A 5,453-nucleotide genomic window follows, 5' to 3' on the forward strand; every position below is an offset into this window, starting at 1 on the left:
TGTCAGAAGTGGGATTCGAACCCACGCCTCCATACGGAGACCAGAATCCCCAACGTAGGGAAGCTTCAGCTTGAGTCTGGCGCCTTAGACCACTCGGCCATCCTGACACCCTACGAAAGCGGCGAGATTTTCTATTGAAATAGACACAAACAGCAGCGTCTCTGTGACGTATACTCCAGAGAAGGGTTTACGTCCGAGTCGCCGGCTAACGCTCCGAGAATAAAAGGCCACCTGTGGACTGAAAAGGAAGACAGCTCATATTTCGGGAGGGAAGGGAAAAAAGAACATCATTTAGCTCAGGTCGCTTGGTGGGTTCTCCAGCCTCTAATCTTTACCGAAATGTTGAGCGTAGTTAGCCTCGCCCTAGGCTTGCTTTCTTTTGAAGACAGTGAGGAACATCACCAAAAATGTAGCAAAAGACCCCGATTCTAGGGCATGAACCATTTTATCTTCTCTATTAGGTTCCTTTTCGTCCCCAGATCTGCCTTGCCACTCGAGAAGTGTTTGTTTTGGGCTCCGAAAGTGACAGCCGAGGAACAGCCTGAGAAAATCCTTGTAGGGCGCGACAGCTCCCGCCGGTGTAGACTTGACAAAGCCAGTTTCTGCCCCAAGGGATTGACCTGTCCTAGGTCCAGAGAAACTCTGGGAGCGACACGCTTGCTTCCTGACCTTCCAGGTCACTCACAGATATTCCGGAGTGAAAGTCTCCACGGCGTCCGTTGCCAGGTCGTGGATAAAATGGCGATTTTTAAGGGGGATAGCGGGGAGAAAATGAGGGACGTGCCACATCTCCTGACTCAGACTTTTCCAGCTTTCTCAGCTTTGTGCAAAGTAATCTGAGCTCTGAGTCTGGAAGGTCACATATTTTAATGAAATCCTGAGACTAAAAAATAAGAAATCATTCCTCCAACTAGATTGAGAGTCCTTAGGGGTCAGGGAAACTGCGAAAATAACCTTTGTAGGCCCAGTGCCTGCCCAGGACCGTGCCTGGCATACATGGTAGGAACTCAACAAGTATATTTGACTCACTTGTTTCAACTGCTGTGTTTGGGCTGTGAAGTTCAGACAGTAGAAACATAGATTTGGGAATTTTAAGTAGATTTTGTCCCGATAGGTTACCTTTTGTGTTTATTGATACACAAAGGTTTTCCTTTTTCTTTATGTATGGCAAACGTTAGTTCTGTTTTCTGCATAAAAAGAAATAGTTTTAATTTCGGTAGAACCTGAGATTTCTAGACTCCCTTGGTTTCATATGCTATTTTTGATAGAGAAAATGGGGAGTGAGAAGTATAGGGGAAAATAGTTTCCTAATTTCCCTCCCCTCAAGATTTGAGATTTGCTCTGTTTTCTTTCATAAGCTATAATTGTCCCGCAAGTGATTCCCGACGAGGCGACTGTAACTTCTTAAAAATTTATAATTTTTTAAATTGCAAAGTACTGCAATTATCCCATGTCGAATGGATATTGTTGAACATACGATTTTTTTTTCATTTTCATGAGACATACTCCAAAGAACATCCTTGCATAAATATTTTCAAATATCCATAATTATTTCTAGAAGTGGAATCACTAGATCAGTTTATCCAGTTTTTAAAAATTATTTGTTTTTTCAATTTTGGTAAGTGCAGTTTGTTTATTTTTGGCTGCACTGGGTCTTTGTTGTTGCGTGGGGGGGGGGGGCTACTCTTCTTGGTGATGCGCAGACTTCCTATTGCGGTGTTTCCTCTTGTTGCGGAGCACGGGCTCTAGGCACTCCGGCGTCAGTAGTCGCAGCACGCAGGCTGAGTAGTTGTAGCTCGTGGGCTCTATCTAGAGTGCAGGCTCAGTACTTGTGGTGGGCATATGGGATCTTCCCGAACTAGGGCTCGAACCCGTGTATCCTTGAATTAGCAGACAGATTCTTAACCATTGCGCACCAGGGAAGTCCCAAATAACAGGCTTTAATTTCCAACCTTGAAATGAATCTCTTGACTGTTTTATGTGGAACTGTACCTGGGGCAATATTGTCATATTCATGTATTGTTTGCACAATATGAAATCTAAGCTACTTTGTTAATATCCTAGCAAAGTCACTTCCCCTAGAATAATCTACACTGGTTTGGTTGAGCTTTCTCATTATTCTTCACAAAGACCTCACATAGAAATTACTCAGCCATAAAATGGAATATTACTCAGCCATAAAAAGAAACGAAATTATTTGTAGTGAGGTGGATGGACCTAGAGTCTGTCATACAGAGTGAAGTGAGTCAGAAAGAGAAAAACAAATACCATATGCTAACACATATATATGGAATCTGAAAAAAAAACACCAAAAAATGGTTCTGAAGAACCTAGGGGCAGGACAGGAATAAAGACGCAGACGTAGAGAATGGACTTGAGGACACGGGGAGGGGAAAGAGTAAGCTGGGACGAAGTGAGAGGGTGGCATGGACATATATACACTACCAAATGTAAAATAGATAGCTAGTGGGAAGCAGCCACATAGCACAGGGAGATCAGCTCGGTGCTTTGTGACCTAGAGGGGTGGGATAGGAAGGGTGGGAGGGAGACGCAAGAGGGAGGGGATATGGGGATATATGTATATATATAGCTGATTCACTTTGTTATACAGCAGAAACTAACACACCATTGTAAAGCAGTTATAATCCAATAAAGATGTTTAAAAAAATTAAACAAATGGATTGTCAAAAGAAAAACTGCTGGGTTAAAGGAGGTTCAGGAGTGTAGTGATTTAATTACATGATCAAGTCAAAATTTATTGCAGGACCAAGTTACTAGGTACCAGCCTCTCAGCCTCAAGAAAAAGCGCACTGAAGAAGAAATTAGACCTAAGTGTTCAGCTTCTTCCCACTACCGTGGTCCACAATGAGGTCTCCTACAGCACACAATGTTTTACTTATCCGCAAATGGTCTTTTGTCGATCTCTACTTTTTCATGTTATTTTTTCTCCTCTTAATTGACTTTATTAACTTTTCCAAGGACAGGGTCATGTTCTCTTGTATTCTCAATAGTCAAGTTCAGCCGGGGCACAATTAACACTGGTTAATTGTGTATTTGAATCAAAGAATCATTGTCTCACATTTGTGAAGAAGCAATCCACCCACCATTGGTACACTAAGCTTTCGAGTTGTTTTTTATTTTGCTGAGAGATGTGCGACTTCCATCCATACTTCGGTCAGGATCACAGATAACTGAAGGTATTAACAAATGGATCTATTTACTATATGCTAGCTTTGCTCTTAATTTCTTAGTGCTTTTAAGTGTTGCCTTTGTCATGTGTATTCTCTCATCTTCTCAACTGCATATCCTGGATGGCAGGGGCCATGCCCAGTTCCCTTTCATTCTCTGAACATGTCCCTTCTAGGTCTTGTCTGCTCTTGGGGTAGATGCTCTTCTGTACCTGCTGGGTCAGTATCAGAAAAAACTAGAGCAGCTGAAGACAAACACAGTTTTCCCGGGCCGCAAAAGAACAAAAGAATGAGCTGTTGAAGGCCTAATGTGTAATTAACAACTTCAAATGTTCTGAGGAAAGAACCAGAGAGGAGCCAAAGAATGCTACTGGGCCCATGTTTGCCTAAACGGGTCCATATTGTGACTATACTAATTCAAATGCTTACCTTTCTGCAGATGAGTAAATTTAGAATCATTTACAAGGTTCATTTAACTTCATTCAAAATGGCAGGTTAAAAAAATTGTTTTTAATAACTCTAAACCCACCCCAAAAGAATCAGATGATAAACAGCACGAAACACGTCCACACACATCCTCCTCCTCTATCCCATCCTCCCACACACCTCATTGGTAACCACAGTCCTTTTATTCATATTATAAGAAGGGTATCGTAAGTTACAGTTTTCTGTTTTTGTTTTTTTTTTGCTGTACGCGGGCCTCTCACTGTTGGGGCCTCTCCCGTTGCGGAGCACTGACTCCGGACGCGCAGGCTCAGCGGCCATGGCTCACGGGCCCAGCCGCTCCGCGGCATGTGGGATCTTCCCGGACCGGGGCACGAACCCGTGGCCCCTGCATCGGCAGGCGAGCTCTCAACCACTGCGCCACCAGGGAAGCCCAAGGTAGAGTTTTTTAAGACATTTTTTTCACTCAGCATTAAGATTCACTATTGTAGTAGATCCCAGTTCAAATTGGAAGTAGCTTTGCTGAATCCAACAAGGCTGCTTATCACTGCTCCAGGTGCTGCTGTTAATAAAAATTCAAGATGCTGCTCCTAAAGCACTGGGTCTACTGGAGATGAAGCAGACCCAATGTGAGACCCTTTAAGTTAGCCTGGAGACAGCTCCATCAGTCCAGCAGCAAGGACCAGGGAGTCTATCCTAGGGGCACATTTTCTTGGACTGGTACAAGCAAAGTGCCCTCTTTGTGGGCTCTTATCTTTCCTCCCTGCCCCAATGTACTACATTAAGTGAAACTGGAATGCGATTCTGACTGGGTCTCTTCACCTAGTTTTCCAGTCGCAAATCCTGAGTCTAGAGTAGACAGAGTTATTGTTAACGTCCCAGGTCAACAGACTGGCACTCCAAGCCTTCAGTTTCTGCTCTGCCTTCCCATGTGGAAAAGCATAATCCATAGATATTGTGAGGCAGGATATGATGCATATGGTCATGTGTTCCACCTCAGTATGAATTCTGGCCCTGCTGCTTCCTAGCTGTGCACCTTGGATAAATTACTATCCTCTCTGTGCTTCAGTTTCCTTGTGTAAAATAAAGGCAATAGTACCCACTTTGCAGGGTTGTTATGAGCATTAAATAAGCCCTTGTGCATAAAGCACTTCATATTATGTGCTAAGCACTGCTCTGTATCTGTGTAGTATTTTATATACATACATAATATATGTTATCATATGTATTTATATCTATTGAGAGCATTCAGCCAAAGCTAACCTAGCCTCATGGAAGCCCCTCTCTTTAGCTCCTGGTTATTTCTCTTAAAACCCGATGAATAAATGAATGAATTAGGACATACCACCAATTCATGATCTTCAGCCATGAACCACAATGCTGGGTACAGGACTAAGTAAGACCACAAAATCTTGTCTTCTGAGGCCATGTCCAGAAGCAGGAAAGATCCAAATACCCTGGAAAGGAGCTGTTCTCTCAGCCTATCTTTCCTCCTTAGGACGTGGTGACCTCCATGCCCCCAAGGGCTTAGGCTGCTGCTTCTGAGTTGGGAAGCAAGTTCTGGGCTCTTTGATCTACACCGAGCACTGCTGCATTACCCCACTGTTATAAAAAAGGACCTGAAAGAACACTTTCCCAGTGAAGTGACAGGATTAACAAAGCTGCAGGCTGTGGATGTCCAACACTACTTTCCCAGCACCATTAGAAAACAGTAACATGGTACTGTTCTTACCATCCAGTTGGAAGTAAAATACTGGCCAGAATGGGATTCTGGACCCATATGAACCCAATCCTACCAAGACCCAGAAGACAACAACAGTG

The 5,453-nt window shown here is 43.4% G+C and overlaps 1 non-coding gene across 1 annotated transcript; it reads right to left on the minus strand.

Moving 5' to 3' along the window:
• On the minus strand, positions 1 to 107 carry TRNAL-CAA (transfer RNA leucine (anticodon CAA)). The gene is made up of 2 exons: positions 70 to 107; positions 1 to 46 (listed from the first exon to the last, which is right to left on the minus strand). It is a non-coding gene; the product is annotated as a tRNA-Leu (tRNA).
• Positions 108 to 5,453: the final 5,346 nt, after the last annotated feature.

The sequence above is a fragment of the Pseudorca crassidens genome, chromosome 10 (assembly GCF_039906515.1).
Source record: "Pseudorca crassidens isolate mPseCra1 chromosome 10, mPseCra1.hap1, whole genome shotgun sequence".
Lineage (NCBI taxonomy): Eukaryota > Metazoa > Chordata > Mammalia > Artiodactyla > Delphinidae > Pseudorca > Pseudorca crassidens.